Genomic DNA, 21,007 nt, shown 5'->3' with positions numbered 1-21,007 from the left:
TTTTATGCTTTCTCATTTGCTGCTGAAATTGTATTTTAATTAATTGAACCAATTAATTATAGCTATATTGAGGTTTGTTTCTGATAACTTCAAATCCTGGATGTTCCATAAGTCTGTTTTGGCTGTTCATTGATTTTTTAAAATATTTTTTAATTTATTTAGAGATGGAGAGAGAGTGTACTGGGGGAGAAGCAGAGAGAGAGGGAGAGAGAGAATCCTAAGCAGGCTCTGCACTGTTAGTGCCCAGAGCCCAGCATAGGGCTGGATCTCAGGAACCATGAGATCATGACCTGAGCTGAAATCAGACACTTAACTGACTGAGCCACACAGGCAATCTGTGTTCATTGATTATTTTGAATTTTGCTAATATCCTCAGTTACTCCTGGCTATTTTTGATTGAATGCTGGACATTATAAGTAAAAAAACTTAAGAGATAATTCGAGGCTCTGGATTATTGCATCTACATTTTAAGAGGATTACTTTTCTGCACTCAGCTAGACTACAGTCACTGGAAATTCCAGGGTGTATTAATCTAATCAGGGATTGATATGATTTTGAAGCTGGGCTTCAGTTCCTCTGAAGGGTGGTATCTTTTTAATATTCTGTGGTCAAGATGGCCTCAAATTATGGGCTAACTTCTCTGGGATTTCCTTCCTACCCCACAATTTCTCACTGGTTTGTTAGCTCTCAATGTCAGGCTTTCCTATTGTTATAGGGAGGTAAGTGGTCTGATCCACAGAGTCATTACTGGGCACAGAACCTACCTCACAGCAGCTTGTTTCTTGGCATGTTCTGTGACTTTTGATTACAAAGTTAGGTCCTTGTAACTATCTTTGAGAATTTTTTAAGGCCTGGGGTTAAGTCTTTCCCAGAGAATTTATGTTTGCTTTTGGTAGGTGCCAGAATTACCAACATTATTTATTTATTTATTTATTTATTTATTTATTTATTTTAATATGAAATTTATTGTCAAATTGGTTTCCATACAACAGCCAGTGCTCATCCCAACGGGTGCCCTCCTCAATACCCATCACCCACCCATCCCTCCCTCCCACCCTCCATAAACCCTGTTTGTTCTCAGTTTTTAGGAGTCTCTTATGTTTTGGCTCCCTCCCTAACCATTTTTTTTCCTTCCCGTCCCCCCATGGTCTTCCGCTAAGTTTCTCAGGATCCACACAGGGGAGAAAACATATGGAATCTGTCCTTCTCTGCATGACTTATTTCACTTAGTATAACACTCTCCAGTTCCATCCACGTTGCTGCAAAAGGCCATATTTCATTCTTTCTCATTGCCATGTAGTAAGAATGACCAACTTTAAATCACTTTAAACTAAAATTTCCATTTGGGATTCCTTTTGTTTTTGAAGAGAGTATGAATCCTCATTTCCTACCCTATGGACTAGGTAAGTGGTTAACATTTTTTTCAGGGAGAATGCATTACTCCTTTTCTTTTTCTGTGGTCACCAACTGAAAGTGTTGATCTTCAAGAGTCCTTGCTTTATGCAGGAGACTCTGATGGGAAGTTTTCCCCCAAACAACCAGCATCTTCTACTTTTGTCTCTTGTGCCCAGGATAGCCCAGTGTAAATGGGGCTCTAGGCTGTGTGGGGGAGTGGGCACTCAGCACCGGATTTAGAGTCAATAGACCTAGGTTTGCCTCTCAGCTCCACCATAAACCAATTGTTCCATGCAGACACTTGCAGTTTTATTTTTTTTAATTTTAATTTAATTTATTTATTTTTTAATTTACATGCAAGTTAGTTAGCATATAGTGCGACAATGATTTCAGGAGTAGATTCCTTAATGTCTCTTACCCACTTAGCCCATCCCCCCTCCCACAACCCCTCCAGCAACCCTCTGTTTGTTCTCCATATTTAAGAGTCTGTTATGTATTTGTCCCCCTCCCTGTTTTTATATTGTTTTTGCTTCTCTTCCCTTATGTTCATCTGTTTTGTATCTTAAAGTCTTCATATGCATGAACTCATATGATACTTGTCTTTCTCTGACTAATTTCGCTTAGCATAATACCCTCTGGTTCCTTCCACATAGTTGCAAATGGCAAGATTTCATTCTTTTTGATTACCGAATACTCCATTGTATATATATATATATATATATATATATATACCACATTCATCCATCGATGGACATTTGGGCTCTTTCCATACTTTGGCTATTGTCAATAGGGGTGTTATAAACAGTGAGGTGCATGTACCCCTTCGAAACAGCACACCTGTATCCCTTGGATAAATGCCTAGTAACACTTGCAGTTTTATAAAAAGGGATGTAAAAAGTCTTTGAGTCAATAAATATTAGCTAAGCACCTACTATGTGTAAGAAACTTTTCTAAGTGCTAGGAATACAACAAAAATCTCTACGTGCATATGCATGCCCATATGTATAGTAACCTAATAAAATAAGAAAAAATTGAGTGAAATACATTTTATTTTATTTTTTAAAGTTTATTTACTTATTTTGAGAGAGATAGAGACAGCATGAGCAAGGGAGGGGCAGAGAGAGAGGAAGAGAGAGAGTCCCAAGCAGGCTCTGCATAGTCAGCATGGAGCCCATAGTCAGCATGGGGCTTGAACTCACTAACCATGAGATCATGACCAGAGCTGAAACCAAGAGTTGGATGCTTAACTGACTGAGCCACCCAGGCGCCCCCAAAACTGAGTAAAATATATGATATTTTAGATGGTGATAAGTGCTCTGTCAAAAAATAATGCAGGGGAAGTCAAGGTGATAGGAATATCTGTGTGTGTATGGTGGGGGAGGGCTCATCGGTTCTTTATCCCAAACACCAGCATATGACCTGGCACAGAGTAGTTCGATAAACTTTTGACATAGGAATTAGCAGCTTAGGGGACACCTATCACCATGTATGGCAAATAATAGTAGCTTTTGATTTTAGAATGGCTGTAGTTGTTACTGGATTCTCCACTTTATGCCCAGTTGATGTCAGGTTCACACAGCTGTGCTTGGGCTCAGAAATTATCCGGATGAAAACTGGGATAGAAGTTCAACTCCCTTCCTCCTTCTGTACACCATATCTGCAAATCTACTGAAAAGTCCATACATCTCTTCTCCCCCAGGGAGTAGCATCCAGCTCTGTGGGGCTGACACCTTGCTGTCTGGGTTCTCCCTGATCTCCAAGGAGAGGCAGGGAGCCACAAGTCCAGGGTGACTGCTGCTGAAACCATGCTGGGTACTCAGGTGCGGGCCCAGGTGCCTGCCCAGGTGTGTGCCTCGTGCAGAAGGGGAGTAGCAATTGGCAATACGGCCTGACCATGTGAATAGAGTGAGTGCACCCGGCCGGCAGGGGGCGCTGTGGCGTCACCTTGGGTCCAGTTTGTGAGAGTGCTCCTTCCCGTGGGCTTTTGTCCAAGATCACACAGCTGTTGAGTGGCAGAGCTTGGTTTTAAGTTTGCATCTCTTTGACACCGATGGTTATGGTTTTCTCACTGTCCGGGGCTCAGTTTCCTTGAATGCAGGCTGCCGCTTCTCACTCAGAAAGCCCAGAAAGCCTGGAGTTCTGCCTTGTGACAAATGGCATTAAAATTGACAGAAGAAGCTCCACTGGGTTTTCCAGAGCTTCTATGCTCTCCCCCTCCCCTGGGTTTCAGCATTAACCTGGGGACTTTAAAGAGATGTATGGTTGTAAGCAAGCCTCTGATCCAGGGCCTCTGATTTCTAGGATGTCTCCAAGGCCTGTGCTGGTCAGAAGCTCATGGCGCAGCACACAGCCAGGTGGCAGTGCTGGAAGGCTCCAGGAGGGATTTAGGCATTCAGCTCCAAATATCTGGCGCTCAGAGTCTGAAGTCCCCCACTGTGTCCCTCCCCACGCCAAAAGCCTGGACTTAAATACGAAATCTCCATTGTGGATCAGATGAATCAGCCCTGAGCCAGAGAGACTTGTGATACTACGATGCTCCCGTGATGACAAGCAGTGGACTGGGGGGTATAATAGAAGGTCTGCTAAGGGACTCATCACTCTGCTTGCAGATCCACTTCTAAGTGCCCTGGGGCAGCCATGGGAATGCCCTTGCTTGTCTGCAATTGCTGGCCAGGCTCTTTCTCTTTTTTTCTCCTCTCTCTCTTTGTCCCTCTCCCTTTCTGGGGAGCAAGCTGCCCCCTACCACCCTAAGCCACTGGGTTCTGAATGTTGAAGGGGCCAGAGGGGGTTCTGGTCTCTACTTAGCCACTCTCCCCAGGCAAATCACCTCACCTGGAATGGAGGGTCTTCACATCCCGGTTATACAGGCTGCTGTTAGTACCAGATAAAGGCTTGGGGGAGGGGGAAGGATCTGAAGGTTTCCCTTGATGGTTCATCCAGGGCCAGAGCTTGTCTCTCTTCTGGCCCAAATGGCCTAAGTCACCATCCCTGTCCATCCACCCTCCCCCAGATGCCAAGTCTGTGGCTGGAGGCAGTGTAAGGGGATGGAGAAGTTTGAGGATGAGAATTCTGTCCACCAGAAGGACCCTGGGCTAGAAGAAGATGGGACAGGATGTCCATTTAGAAAGGGAAATGCCACCTTCCAGAAGATGAATGGTGAGAACAGATATCCTTGTTTTGTTCCTGATCTTAAGGAGAAAGCATTCAGTCTTTCACCATTAGTATGTTGCTAGTTTTGTGCTTTTCTTAGGTGCCCTTTGTCAGGCTGAAGAAGTTCCCTTCTGTTCCCAGTTTGTTGAGTGTTTTATCATGAGAGGGTGTTGTATTTTGTCACATGCTTATTTTCAATCTATTGAGATGATGGTATTTTTTTCTTTTATTCTATTAATATTTAAATCTATCAAATTGATTAATATCAATAACATCCTATTACTATATTATTAATATGTAGTATGCTAAATAATGACACCTCAAAGATGTCCAAGTCCTAATCTCTAGAACCGATGAATATATTATTTTACATGGTAAAAGGGAATTTATAGATGTGATTAGGTTAAGGATCCTGAGATGGGGAGATTTTCCAGGATTTTCTGGTTGGAACCAATTTAATCTCAAGGGTTCTTATAGAAGGAGGATAAGAGGATTAGAGTCAGACAGGGTGGCATGATGATGGAAGAGAGACAGATGTCTGAAGATACTAGCCAATTTGTGTTGCTTTTTAAGCCATTAAGTTTGTGGTGATTTGTAATAGCAGCAGTATGAATTAATACAATTACATTGGCTGATTTTTGTCTGTTGAACCAACCTTCCACTCCTGACATAAATCCCACTTGGCTATGGTGTAAAATCCTTTTAATATACTGCTGGAATCTGTTTGTTGGTGTTTTGTTGAGGACTATATTCATAAAGGATATTGATCTATAATTTTTGTTTTCTTGTCCGGTTTTGGTATCAAGGTTATACTGGCCTCCTGGAATGAGTTAGGAAATGTTTCCATCCTTTTCTGTTTTTTGGAAGACTTTGTGAAGGTTTAATGTTAATTTTTAAACATTGGGTAGAACTAACCAGGGGAGCCATCTGGTCCTGGCCTTTTCTTTGTTGGAAGTTTTTTGGTAGCTAGCTTGGTCTCTTTACTTGTTGTAGATGTATTCAGATTTTCTACTTCTTCTTGAATTAGTTTTGGTAGTTTGTGTCATTCTCAAAATTTGTCCATTTCATCTAGTTTACCTAATGTTTCATCATTCAATTATTCATAATATTGCTTATAATACTTTTTATTTCTGTAAGATTGATAATACTGTCACCTCTTTCATTCCTGGTTTTAGGAATTTGAGTCCTCCTTTTTTCTTCTTGATCATGGGAGTTAAAAATTCCTCAATTTTGTCCATCTTCTCAAAGAATTTTCAATTTTGTTCATTTTCTCTTGTTTTTCTATTTTTATTTTTGCTCTTGTTTTTATTATTCTCTACCTTATGCTTTCTTTTAAGCTTAGTTTGCTCATCATTTCTAGTTTCTTAAGGTTGAAGATTAGATTATTTGACATTTTTCTTCTTTTGTTTTTGATGTAGACACTTATAGCTTTGAATTTCTCTCTGGGAACTAGCTCAACTGCATCCCATAAGTTGTGGAATTTTGAGTTATTTTCATTCATTTCAAAGCATGCTCCAATCTCCCTTGTGATTTCTTCTTTAACTCATTGGTTATTTAGGAGTATGTTGTTTAATTTTCACTTACTTGTTGATTCCTCAAATTTCTCTCTGTTACTGATTTCTAATTTCATTTCATTGTGTTAAGAGAACATGCTTTGATTGGAATCCTTTTACATTTATTTAGACTTTTTTAGTGGCCTATATATGGTCCATCCTGGATGATGTTCCATATGTACTTGAGTAGAATGTGTATTCTGTTGTTGGGTAGGAGCTTCTACAGATAGTTGTTAGATCTAATTGGTTAATAGTGTTGTTCAACTCTTCTATTTTCTTGCTGATTTTCTGTCTAGTTGGTGTATTCATTCCTAAAAGTGGGATTTTTCAGTCTCCAACTATTAGTGTTAGTTTTTCTAGTTTTCTCTTATATTCTGTTCAGTTTTGCCTCATCTATGTTGAGACTCTGTTAGGTGTGAATATGTGTATAATGGTTAGATATTCTTGATGGATTGAACCTTTTATCATTATACAATTCCTTGTCTCTAGTAACAATTTTTGTTTTAAATGGTGTACAAAACTTTGCTTCTATATAACTCTGGTCCCTCTTACCTTCTGTAAGCTCCTACTTTCACAAATCACAGCTGTATACGTTGTGCACCCATTAACAGACTTATAATTATTGTTTTACACGGTTGCTTTTTAAATCATCTTCCTAAATGTCTCCTTCATCAATCCTCTGGGAGAAGAAAGGAGTTTCAAACAAAAAGATAAAATCATACTGTTATCTTACTCAGTTTAGGCTGGTATAACAAAATACCATAAGTTGAATGTCTTACACACCATTTAATTCTCACAGTTCTGCAGGTTGGGGAGAACAAGACCAAGATGTCAAGATGGTTGAGTTTTGGGGAACCCTTTTCTGGTTGCAGACAGCCACCTTCTTGCTCTATCCTTTCATGGTGGGGAAAGAGATCTCATGTCTCTTCCTTTTAAAAGTACGGGCATTAATACAACATGAGGGCTCCACCCTCAAGACCTAATTTGACCCCAATTACCACCTCCAAATGCCATCACATGGGGGATTAGGGCTTTGATATGTGACTTCTGGAAGGACACAAACACTCATTCCATGGTAACTGTCTTTTTAATTTACCTATGTAGTTACCTTTACCAGTGCTCTTTATTTTTTTTTTTTAATTTTTTATTCTTTATTTTTGAGAGAGAGACAGTGAAGCAGAGTGCAAGCAGGGGAGGAACAGAGAGAGAGGGAGACACAGAATCCGAAGCAGGATCCAGGCTCTGAGCTGTCAGCGCCGAGCCCGACACAGGGCTAGAACTCACGAACCGCGAGATCATGACCTGAGCTGAAGTCGGACGCCCAACCGACTGAGCCACCCAGGCACCCCAGAGCTCTTTATTTCTAATGTGGGTTCACATTTCTTTGCCACCTGCTTCTTCTGCCTTCTTATTTATTCCTCTTTATTGTCTAATTTATCTCCTTTCCCCACAGTTTCAGGCATCCTTTTATTTCATTCTGTGGGCCTGTAAGAATTTAACTTTCTATCTGCACAACCATTGACTTCTGCCAGTTTTCAAGGTCATGGTTCCCAAGTGTCTCCTCCCCCTGCCCTCATCCCAAGTACAATGTGAGGGCACCTATCTTCCAAGCCATAGAAACATAATTTACTTGAGGAAAAACTGACTTTTAAAAAATATCATATTTTCTATCTTGTCTCTAGAGGCTACGGTAGTAAGTTCTACATTTTCTATTCTACTCTTACCAATTGCTCATAATTAGCAGCCATTAAATAAAGCAGTTGTCCCCTTGAGTAGATATGGGGCTCCAGTAGAGATGTCGTAAAACGCAGGGTAGACTTAGTAATGGATATCTGGTAGGAGCAGACCACCAGGGGTGGCCATTAACACCACATTATTCAGGGCCATTGTTACAGGACTAATTAATTGTGAATTAGAGTTTGAGCCACGTATAACTTAATTGTGGCATGGTGTCACCATTAATCATGTTCTGGAATGCTGAGAAAAGACCAAAGTGAGCTAAAAGTCGAAGGTTTAAGGTTTCTTGAAACAAAGCTCATTTAATGGTATTCATGAGTGAATGACGTATTGTGGTAACCAGTCCTTGGTATTAGTCCAATTCCATTGGTGATCCCAGGGGCTAGATAGCTGCCCAGATGCTGAGCTTTCTGGAAAACAGCGATTAGTATTCAGCATGTGTCTGGGGAGAAACCATATACAGCACATCTTGTATTTTCAAAGATCCAAATGGAGACCAAATGAGAAGGAGAGGTTTAAGATTTCCACATAAAATTCAAAAGTTGTATTAGGCTGAAGAGAGGGGCCAGATTTCCTTGCAGTTGGGGACTTCCTCAGGGTCCCATAGGCCTGGAAAGTGACCTAAACATGAGAGTCAACTTTAGAGGGGCAGGAAACAAAGCAAGCTTGGGGTTGGGGAAACCGCTAAGGTGCTTTTTCATGCTATTGGTCCAGTTATTACCATGAACGGCAATAACACTGGCTTCCGTCTCTTTGGATTTATTATGTATCAGGCTCTGTCCTAGGTGTTTTGTGGACACTAAAGTATATAGTTTCGTTTTCAGGACACTCTTTCATGGTAGGTTGTATTATCTTTATTTTAAGATGAGAAAACCATGTACCACATGTACCTGTGGCACTGAGCACACACAAATTCTGGAGTTAGGGTGGTCATGAATCATCTTACTGCTGCCTCTTCACTGTTCCTGTAAATCCATATTGTGGGACTGGTTCTTTCCCTGGCCCTGGATGAAAACTTTGGCCCATGAATTTTCTGGTCTCTCCTAGGTAATAAAAACAGTTCTCTGGTCACATTCTCAAGTCAAGCAAATCTAAATATTCTCTCAATTCAGCAGTAAAAATATCTAGTTTCATTTAATAATCTAAATTCTGAACTTAGTTAAAATTGAGATTACTCCTTCTCTCACTTGGGCTGGAAACCTCCTTGGAAGAGGGGTCCATGATAAGCCTCCTGAGTTGTTCTCACTTGGCATTCTTCTTCCATTTGCTTGGGGAGGGTGGAGAGAAAAGGGGAGTACGAAAGTTCCCACTCGTCAGGTACTCATGTGGCTATTGAATATAAGCATTCTTTGGGCCTCGGGGGCACTAAAGGCTGACTTTCCTCCTAGATCACTTTAATAGGTTGCTTGGAGATACACACCCACTGTCCCATTATCTGCTGGGATCTCCCATCTGTAGGGCTATGTGGAAGACATCTTTCCTTCATCTGTGGCTGACTTGTGGCTCTTTCCTTAGCTCCTGGATATGGGCAGGTTAGAGTTGGGCCCTTGTGGTCCCCTCACCACATAATGTTCTTGGACAGGACCTGAGCCTCCCCCGTGACCACCCCCCTACCCCAAACTGGCTTTCTTTTACATAGAGCCCACACACTCTGCACACTCTGGAAACGTAGGCTGATCCTGGTGCATCAACCTCTCTTTCATTTTGTCGTCAAGGCAGCTAGGCAGCCTGCTATGAACTGAATTGTGTCCCTCTACCCCCATTTATATGTTGAAATCCTAAGCCCCAATGTGACTGTATTTGGAGATGGGGCCTGTAACAAGGTAATTAAGGTTAAATGAGGTCATAAGGGTGGGGCCCTGATCCAGTAGGATTAATACCATTATAAGACAAGATACCAGAGACTTGTTCTCTCTTCCACTCCCTTTCTCTCTCCTTCCCTCTCTCCCTGTCTCCCTCCCGGCTCAGCATCTAGAGGGAAGACCATGTAGGAACTATGGTGCTGTCTGTAAGCCAGGAAGAGGGCTATAGCCAGAAACCAAACCCTGTTGGGCCTTGACTTGGGGCTTCCAGCCTCCAGGACTGTGAGAAATACATCTCGATCATTTAAGCCACTTGGTCTGAGAGATTTTGTTATGGCAGCCTGCATGGACTGATACATCTCTCTCTCAAGGTTTTTACTTCTCTGGTGTGAGCTGGGCAGCAGTCTACTGTGCCACTCAAGCTTCTGGGTATGTGTTGAATCCTTGAGAGGTCCCCATTTGGCCTCTTTTCCTAGGCCTAAGGGGAGTAGGAGGTACCATCTCCCTCTCCCCATTGACAGGGCCAGAGTGAGGCTCACAGCAGTGTTCCCCAAAGAAATCCTTGAATTATTTACTCATTCATTCATTCATTCATTTATATTTGAAAGAGAGAGAGAGAACATGAACAGGGGAGGGGGCAGAGGGAGAGAGAGAGAAAGACAGAGAGAGAAAATCCCAAACAGGCTTCATTCTCAGCATGGAGCTCAATGTGAGGCTCAATCCCATGACCCTGGGATTGTGACCTGAACTGAAATTGAGTCAGGTGCTCAACTAACTGAGCCACCCAGCACCCCAGGCATCATCAGTATTTTTAGATCCATGAAGTAGGTATGTGGTTAAAAGATGTATAATGGGTTTGACAGTTTTGGCCAGGCACTATCTTAGGCACATGGCATCCAATCTTGATATGGATCCAAACTTCCACATTAATGCCATTTAATACACAGATGGGAAGAAGATCATCTCTGTATTGAATCCAGGTATCTTTAAGATTTGTGGTCTTTCCACAAAAATACTGCACCTGCCTTCTGAAATGGAAGGTTTCTGACTATAGGCTCATGAGGGCAGGGCTGTGTCTGTCACATTTACCACTGTGTCCCTTGACTTCTGGCATACTTAGCACAGAGCCTACGCTATCGTGCAGGTGGTAATTGCCACATGGACATCAACCAGTACAGTGCCAGGCACATAACAAGGGTTCAATAAATAATGTTAACATTGTTGAGTGGAACACTCTAGCACCAGAATGAGGGGTTGGGAATCAGGTAAAAATTCTGGGTTCCTCGGAAGGGTCCAAGGAACCTGTTCAGTGAAAGGAGCCTCCATGGGATGCAGCTGTGAAATATTACTGCCTGAACACTTTCCATGGGGCTAGAGCAGGCCCATTACCATTCGGGTCCAGCTTCTCCTTCTCCCCGCTTTCTCTCAGGCATACATGAGCCATCTCTGCTTCCTCAGGGGCTGTAGTTCCACCTGTCCCCCAAAGGAGACAATTGTCGGAGGACAGAACCACAACGCTGTGAACTGGCTGCAGCCGGTCTGAAGGAACTGGTATCTCAGCTACCCTGGAGGAGAGGAGGCCCTGCCTGGGCCCAGACCTCAGATAAGGCCTCAGTCCATGGTTTGGTGGGTCTTTTTGGCCCTTGGTCAAAGCAAGGACTGGGGGGCCCAGTTTAGGACAGGGGCCGAGGGTCATTGCTGCTTCCAGTTTCACCGCTACAGTGCTGTGTGACCTTGGCAAATATCATTACTCTCTAAACAACCTGGGGTGGGGTGGGGGAGTCTGCTGGCTAATGCGTTGCATGTGTATATTGCAAGGTATAATAAAACAGGCTCTACAAACCATATTTTGTCTTGGAGGGACAAACAGTACAAGCTATTTTAGAAGCATGGCTTAACCAGCTCTTCCAGCTCAGCTCAGAAACTGGCAATCCTGGCATAGTCTCTCAGAAGCAGCAAAGTCTAATTAGGTGTCCTTTTCTGCTTGGAGCCCAGTCTGATCCAAGCAGAAGACAAATATGCTGTTAGGCATCAAGGTCCTACCTCTTGTCCTCATTCATTCATCCAGAATCTTTATGGAGCCCTTCATCTGCACCAGGGCCAAGGGGCGTGAAACTGGAAACATACTGGTTTTTACCTCCAGCTTCAACTCCTGTCACTTCCACCACACTACATGCACCCTGTGTCCCAGCAACTTTTCATCCATCTCTGTTCTATGGCGCACTCTGTCCCTTCTACCAGGAATGCCCTTTTCTCTCTTCTGGCTGCCAAATCCTAACTCTTCCTTCAAGTACCCTCTCTATGAGGTTTTCCTGGGCTCTGTTAAGCAGAGCAAGTCACTCTGTGTTCTTGTCACTGCGAGACGCAAAGACAAGAGCACCTCCCTGGCTTCAGCCTTCCTGCTGCTGAACACAGCCGTGCCCAGTCTGTGCTGACGGATGGCCCTGGTTACTCTGAATTACTCAAAGCCAAATACGACCTCATCTTGAGGTGATTTCACCCATAAATCTGCCTCAGGACCTAGAACCTGTAGCCAGCATTCCTCCAGGCCTCTGTGGGAGCGGTTTTTAGTTCTGAGAAGGTAATGTGCATTGTAGGCTTACCGAAGGCTGGGGTCCAGGGTGGGTAGACCAAAGGTTTGAAAGACCCCAGGAAGCCTGCATGATAGTAAGATAAGAATATATATTTTGGAGTTTGATTTATTAGTGTTTTTTCTTTTCAAGGAGAGTCAGGCTGATTTCCCAACTTAAGAAGGAAGAACAGGCTATGGGTCAGCTGAGAGTGGGTGGGATGAACATGGCAAGGTGGTAAATGGCTGTTGACCATCTGCTTAAACACAACCTATTGACCCATCTGCTCCCCTCCCAGGGAACCCACCCAGCCAGGCAAACAGGCCCTAGAGTATCCACATGTGGGTCCTGCCTGAATCCTCCTGATATAATGTATTAATGGAATATTTAAAGTAGAGCAAGACCAGCAGACCAAGAGACAAAAAGAGAGTTTGTTATTCACAGTTCTCAAAAGGAGGGTGCAGGGCCACATGGGGAAGTGTTAGGGGGTGGATGTAGGCAAAAAGTCTTTACTGTGGTTTCTGCAGGAAGAAATGAGCAAGGCAGGGTAAGCAGAATTAAGATTGCCTAGTTTGAATGATACCAGTGGGCTCTGGAGCATTGGGGCTGTCCCTGGTTGTTCAATACCTGGTCCTTTGGTGATTAGGGCATGGGAGAGTGGCCTGGAGTATGAAAGTGAGAGCCTCACAAAGAAGGTGATTGGGTGTGTGGTGTAGTAGTTGGGGATTTGTTGGTTTGCATGCGGAAAGCACACTCTTGGATAGTCTATCCTGGGATATTCAGATGACCATCTAGGAATTGGCTAGCCCTGGGAGGAGATCTGTTCAACTACTCAGCTCTTTGTAGTGATCAAGCTGCCATAGACAATACATAAACAGGTGGGTGTGCTTGTTCCAATAAAACTTTAACAATAGGCGGTGGGAAGGAATTGGCTGATGGGCCATAGTTTGCAGATTCCTGGCTTAGAGACTTTGCTGTCCATAGGCAAGCATGGGCAGGAGGAGAATGGAAGGAGATGGAAGGACAGGGCTGGAGGGGCAACATGTTGCCTTGAGAGTGAGCCAGGGATGAGCTTTGAGCAGCGAAGCAGTAAAGAGAGTACCAATTAGACCTCAAAGGGTCATTTTGGTATTAGTATGGTGGCCAGAGGTGGAAAAGCTAATGGGGAGGCAACTGAAATGGGCCTGAACCAGAACAGTGTCCACTGCGGGGGGGGGGGGGGGAAAAAGGACAGACTGAAAGGAATTTAAGACAGAAAATGACAAGACTTGGGGATATTCTGTCTATGGGCTGGTTCTCAGGTTTCTGGCTTTTGCAAGAAGGTGTGGATGGTGGGGTCACTCATTGTGATGAGTAGGCTTGGAGAGGGACCATGAATGTGAGAATTGACTCCTGCCCATTGTAGGAGACTCTGGAGAAGGGCAAAGATGAGCTTCCCACTGTATGTTCCATGGGACACTTCTAAGCAGAAGTAGGTATTGGGGCTCTCAGCCCTTGAAGATATTATTCAATTTCCTTCTCACATCTGCCATCAGTTGGCTATTATTCCACAGGGGTTACCTGGCTTTTCTCTTTGGCCGCTTCCAAGATTTGCTCTTCATCCATGATTTCTGCAGTTTCACTACTATGTGTGAGGTACAGATTGATTTCTATTTATTTTGTTCACTATTTGCAGTGCCTTTTGATATAAAAACTCATGTCTTTCTTCAATTTTTGGCCATCCTGAGTATCTCCTCAAAGATGGCTCCTCTGCCATTTCTTCCATTCTCATCTTGGGAGCGCCTATCAGACAAAAGTTGATACCTCTCAAACTGTTTTCACTCTTTCTTAATGACATGTTCATTAAAAAAACAAAACAAAACAAAAAACCCAGAAAACCTTCATTTCTCAATATAGTCTTTTATGTGAAATTCTTCAATCCTACCTTCCAATCATGAATATTCTGATTCCTTCTTCTCTAGGGTTTATCCAGTGTTTTTCACTTTTTCATTCTGCTTGTCAATTATGAGTTTTCTTGTTGGTTCTTTTTCCTATCCTCTTGATTTTGTTTCATGACTTCCAGTTCCTTTAAAAATGTATGTTATTCCTTGATTTCTCTCTTTTGGCATCCTAAAATAGCCATGTAGGAGTCTAGCTCACATCTGCAACTGGCTGTGTGCAGAGAGATATGTCCATCTGCCATGGCCAGGCGGTGTGGTCTAGACAGATAAAACCCCACAGGACTATCCAGTGTAGTTTGACCTGTCAACAGCTTGAAAAGCACAGGTAATGTCATTATGAAGTGACATTTGTCATGAGTGCAATACTGGAGGTGCAGAATTTATTTGATGGGGCTTACAAGGGAGGCACTCAAACTTTGAGAACTTGGCTTCACTGAATTACAGCCATCCGAAAGACAGCAATCTGATTTCTTCTTGGGCAGAGGTTTGTTTATCCTAAATGCTGAGCCAACAGCCCTATTAGTTTTGAACTGACTTAAATATTTTTCCACATTTGGGCAGAGCCACTATTTGCCAAGAGAAGGGTACAACAACATATTGTTATGATTCTCCAAGGACAGGGGACTGTGTATCCTTTCCTCCACCCTACAGCTATCACACTGCTCCATAAAAGTTTATTGACTTACACTGTAAAATGGTCATTTAGCATAGAAGTCATGATATAAATAAATTTTATATTTCATGATCTGTACATTGAGATGGGTGTTGCTTCTGCCTTGGAAGCCTCTGTCCTGAGTGATGTGGCCACTGCTCCAGAGGACACAGGGATCCTGCTGAAATTGCTCTAGGGCCATTTCATAAGCCACAACAGACTGTCTCAAGTTTACCAACTGTGTGGTCACACTTCACATGTAAGCATTGTATTTATGCACGTATGTCTACTAGGTGCATACAGAATACAAATGAAGTATAATATAATATATGTGGATATGTCATATAATTATTTTATAAAAAACAACATTGGAAAAAATCATGAACACATCAAACCAATATTGTTGAACATTTGCAATACTCTCTCTTCCCTGTACTGTATTCCAATTTAATAAAACAGCATCTGGCTTCCACTGAAGTTTCAAAATTTTTCCATATTTGATAGGTCAACAATTACAATAGTATGTTGACCTTGCAATATACTGTTTTAATAACGTGTTAATACATAGCAATCCTTGGATGGAACTTCCAGAATTGCTATTTTATAATCATCCACTGGCATATTAAAACTAACCTCAGTGGCCAGAAAGCCAGTTGCTGATGTGTATCATTAGCTGAAGGATTGTTGCACGTGTGATTGGCACACATAGAATTAAGCTTGAAGTGAGCACCCAGAGACCTCTGAAACTTCTAAAGAACAGCTAGTTTGCAAGGATCCTGGGTGAGTGGTTTGAGAATGCATTTGTAAAGGGTACTTGGCAATCTAAAGACTCAGTGGAAACTCAGTCCCTGGAGGAGCTCGCTGTCCCTAGTGGGCCTTCAGTGAACATTTCTACATCAACAATGGGGTCAAAGTCAGAAATGGACAATCATCTGAAACTTGGGAATGGGAAAAATGTAGAAAGTGAAAAGGAAAAGAGGAATGATGGGTAGAGGAAGGGAGAGAGGGAATAAAAAAATAAAACCGAAGGAGAACATAAGCTAAAGAGGGGTGGAAAGCATGGAGAAGAGAACATTCTGAATGGAGAGAGAGACTTTGGAAGGAGCAGGGAGGAGCCTGTTGGAGACTGCAGGGACACTCCTTTTTCCTGAGCTTCATTTAGGCCAACCTATGTGTCTGTGCACATAATTTCTATGTGTTGGATTTTATGGAAGTGTTAGTCACTGGGTGGGTACCTGGACAGCCCTGGTAGTGTCCTGATCCACATCCTCATCACTCTGATGGAAAGGAGTTTTGTTTTGGCTTGACTAGGGTCTGTCTACCAAGGGACCCTTTGATTTACTGGGCCATTTACATTTTTCCTACAGAAGGATTGAGTCCCCCAGACCTGAATAGTCTTTTCCAAGGGAAACCCTAGCATTCTCCTAAGAAATTCCAGGAGGAGGACCACCTGGGTGGTTCAGTCGGTTACGTGTCAGACTTTGGCTCAGGTCATGATCTCACAGTTCGTGGGTTCGAGCCCTGCATTGGGCTCTGTGCTGTCAGCATGGAGCCTGCTTTGGATCCCCTGTACCTTTCTCTGCTCCTCCCCTGCTCGTGTTCTCTCTCTCTCTCTCTCAAAAATAAATAAACACTAAAAAGAAAAAGAAATTCCAGGAGGAAAACCTAATTTCTTGGTCATTTTTGAGAGTTATCCCCTGGAATGCTGAAGCTGCTCGGGTTCAAAAAGGGGTTGTTTTTCTGAGAAGGGCTTCAAAACCAAGGGGATGACAATGTCATAGTGCATGGGGGAGTAACAAGTGTCCCTGGTCAAGGAAACCCTACAGTGAGCACCCATGTTGCACTGGATCCTGCCAGTCATGGGGACCTGTCCTGACAACTCTATGAGCCTGATGGTTAAACTTTTATTCCAGAAACACCAGATGGTGGCGCCACGTCAAGCTTTACAAAGATCCTCACCAAACCTCAGACTCTGCCTCCTGAATCTGTCACTCTCCTGTTCCAAAGATAAAATGAAAAGGAGAGAAAACAGCTTTGAGATCACCATGGCAACCATCTGGAAACACCTGTCTCTGTTGGCAAAGGGTGGCTGACAAGGGGGAGAATTTGAAAAACTGCAAACATCTTGTTTTCATTGACTTACAGCTAGTTGTCCAAATATTTGTATCATTTGAGGTATATGCAAGAAAAAAAAAGTCATTGAATTCAGAGTGCACTCCTATTATCCAGTACAAACACCTTGTGGTACAATCTGAACTTTCCTGAAAATAATCTAAACAATATACATTGTGACTAGCAAAGGGGAAACATGTTCGCTTAGTGTCTGCATGTGTTGGGCATTAGGGATCTGATGATACATGAGGGGCATGGGTGTTTTGCCCTCGTGGCACTTACTTTCTAGGTGGGAAGACAGACTATATGGTAGTGCAACAGGTCAAGGGAGTCATGATAGGTTATGGCAAGGAATGAGGAAATATGATGAGGAATATGATGAGGAAATAAAGATGGCTGCCGTGACTGGGAAGTCACTTCAGATGGTGTTCAAGGAAAGTCTGAGGAATAAATAACATTTCAGCAGAGGCATTAAGGGTGTAGATAATCAGCCACGGGAAGGTCTGGGCTAGTTGGGGCAACACAAGCAATAGGACCTGCAAAGGCCCAAAGCGGGGAAGAGGGTGGGGGATGATAAGACAGAAAGGAGGCTGTGAGGCTGATGTATATGTGAGAATGACCACGTGGGAGGGAGGACAGCAGGGGCAGGATCACACAGGGCTGTGAGATGAGAAAACTCCAGAGGTGAGAAGCTATTGAAGGGTTTTAAGTGGGGAGGATGCCAGGGTTTATGTTTAGGAGATATTGCTCTGACTGGGTGTGGAGAACATATTGGAAGAAGCCGAAAGGAGGGAGGGGGATGGTCAGGAGGCAGGGTCCTGGTGGGGGTCTGTGACGTGGTGCACAGTGGTGGCAGAGTCAGAGGGAAAGGCAGACAGACTAGAGACATAATTTGGAGGCAGAACCAATGGTATTTATGGCTGCACTGGACTGGGGATAAAAAGGGAAACTGAGGAAACAAGGATGACTTTGAAGTTTTTTTTTCTTTTTTGCCTTTTCTTTTTCTTATCTATTATCTATCTACCATCTGCCTATCAATCTATCATCTATCATCTATGTATTTATGTATGTATGTATGTATGTATCTACTCATCCATCTATCTAAATATGAGTTACTTAACATAGAGTGTAGTCTGGGTTTTAGGAGTAGAATTTAGTGATTCATCACTTACATATAATACCCAGTGCTCATCCCAACAAGTGCCCTCCTAATGTTCACTGCCCATTTAGCCCACCCCCCCAACCACCTCATTAGTGGATAGTGGTGCCATTGAGACGAAGAAACCTCTGGAAGGAGTTTATAAGAGGGAGGAAATTGAGAATTTAATTTCGTAAGATCTAAGCTTGAGGCATGCAGTGGGAGTTGTGCTGTGCTACACAAATCTCCCTCCAGAATCGAGGCCCTCATTCTCCCAGCTCCCTCAGTCTTGGCTGACTCACAGCAGAGTACGTCCCCAGGCCTTGCCCTTGGCAGAAGGGAGGTAACTCTTTATGTTTTTTTAAATTTACTTTTTAGAGAAATAGAGCACAAGAGGGGCAGAGAGAGAGAGAGAGAGAGAGAGGATCTTAAGCAGGGTCCACACTCAGCATGAAGCCTGATGCGGGGCTCAATCTCAGGATCCTGAGATCATGACTTGAGCCGAAATCAAGAGTCAGATGCTTAACCGATTGAGCAACCCAGGCATCCCAGAAGGGAGCTAACTCTTAAGACTACACTTTCCCCAGGGCAGCTGGCAGCAAAATACACAGGCCCACCCCCTTGCATTAGTGTGGGACAACGTTGAAGGGCCATTCCAGCTTCAAAACTCCCTATGGCACCAGCTGAGCTCCTGTTGTGACTGTCAGGGTTCCCTATCTCTCTGTGCCCAACCAACCTTGATGCGCTCGCACCTTTGTTGTGTTCCTGAGGGCACCTCCCCGTGAACCTCCCTCCACAGATCTCCACCTCAGAGACTGGTTCCCAAACATGCAAACTAAGGCAGTTGGTGCCAGGAGCGATCCTAAGGAAGCAGGCCCTAAAATAGGATTTTGGAGTTGCATCTCCTGCCAGCTAGATCAAGGGACCTCATGCCCCTGACATCAGTACGAGTGGCATAATGTCTCAGTCATTTGAAAGACACAGGGAAACAGAAATTATAAAGTGAAGAAATTGAATGGCTATTGCTGAGTGTCCCTGATGCATTGGCAAAAAGCAGTAAGAGTGCTGAGGATGATTAATTTAATCCTTAGTCAATTACATGCTGCACATGGGATCCAAGTTGACAATGCTGCTGGGGACCCAGAGTGTTATCATGGTCCCATTCTAGAGTGAAGGGGGATGAGGTTCAGATAATGAATGGAGTCCTGGTCCAGGTTTGATTCATAGTGGGCCCAGTGGTTCCTTAAGACCACCCAGTGATCATTTCCCCTGTCCCTGAATGGGCACTTGGGGTAGATGAACTAAGTCCTCATCCTGTGGAATAAGGCACCATTATAGTATAGTGGGGAAGTCCAAGTGGAAGCCTGTGATCCTGCCTCCCTCTCTCCAGGCAAGAAAGTGAGTCAATAGCAATATCGCAAAATAGCAATATTGCAATGGTGAATTTCAGCATCATGCTTAAAGACCGAAAGAATGCAGGGGGAGGTTATTCCACCATCTCCCCATAAAAGTCATCAGTCTGGCCCCTGAGAAATTTAGATTTGGTCCTGTCACATGACAGTCTTAACCAAGAATTAGTCACCAATGAGTATGCTGTGCTAGATGTGGTATCCTTTCCAGAGCAGATTAACAAGCTTCAAGATACAAGGTATACAACTTTTAAGCTAGGAAATGCATCCTTTTCCAGTTCTATCAGAAAGGAAGGCCAGAGTAGGTCATGTTCGTGTGTGACAGACAACAGTAGCCATCATGTACTGTCTTCTCCAGGGCTACCTTAACACTCTGTTATAACATAGCCCCAGAGGGCCTGGACTATACAGGCCCTTCACAGAATCCACAGTGATCCACTGTATCCACGATGTCATGTTAATCAGGGCAGAGACATGTAAATTGGAGGCCTCATAAAGACACTTGTGCTCTAGCAGGTGGGAGATTAGCACTGTGAATATTCAAGGACACACCGGATCAGTGACGTTTTTAGGAGTCCAGAGGTCTGGAGCATGTTAGCATGTCCTCAGCAGAGGCAAGGGCCCTTGACTGCATTTTCTTCCCCTACCATTAGGAATGAATCACAGCAAATGGCAAGCATCTTTGGCTTCTGGAGGCAATTCTGGGAGAATCACTCCCAGGCAGTAGGGCTGGGTCTAATGGAACAGGCCACTTGTGCCATGCTGGACTTTAGAACTGCTACGGACAGTAGTTTCTATGGGCCTCCCTTTCCCCTCCTTTTTAAACAGAGAGTATCTACATCGGCTCTCCTGTGCCCATCCCACTCTTTTCTCTTGGGTGTTGGAGGTTGGAAGGAGATAATGTCCCTTCTGAGTTTCATGGTCTTTACATTGAGAGAAATAGTGCTCATGAAGCTGCCTACCTGTACCTGCACCTGACTTAGATGGTGAAATCCAGGGCCTTGAGCCTGAACATGACGTTGAAATGGGATGGAACACTGGGGGGAAGGTGAGCATATTCTGCATGTGGGAGTATATGGCTCTTCCCCCAAATGGCTGCACAAATTCTCATCTCAGTTGCTCTTCCAGGGTCTTGCTGTTGCCCCCAGCAAGACATAGAATCTTTGAACTTAGGTGAGCCTTTGTGACTTCCTCAACTATTAGAGGATGGTGGACGTGATGCTGTTAAATTTTGAGTAGTTACATGAGGTCAGGAGAGTCATGGTCTCTCTCAGAGTGTTTGCCACTGAAACCCTGCCATTGTGCCTCAGGGCTGCCAAGCAGCCCCTTGGAGAGGTCACTTGTAGGTGTTCTGGATAACAGTCCTGGGTGAGGTTCTTAGAGCCAGCATTGGTTGTCAGATATGCAAGCATGGGAGCCTTCTGATAACCCCAGCCTCTCCTCCTTTGAACCACCCCAGCTAAAGCCACATGGAGGGAGCCAGAGGTAAGCTATCCCCACCAAGTCTCAGATTTGGCACACCTCTGAAAGGCCATCCCAGTATCAGAGC

This window comes from Panthera uncia, assembly GCF_023721935.1.
Source record: "Panthera uncia isolate 11264 chromosome B3 unlocalized genomic scaffold, Puncia_PCG_1.0 HiC_scaffold_1, whole genome shotgun sequence".
NCBI classification, from domain to species: Eukaryota; Metazoa; Chordata; class Mammalia; order Carnivora; family Felidae; genus Panthera; species Panthera uncia.
This window is presented reverse-complemented; position numbering follows the sequence as displayed.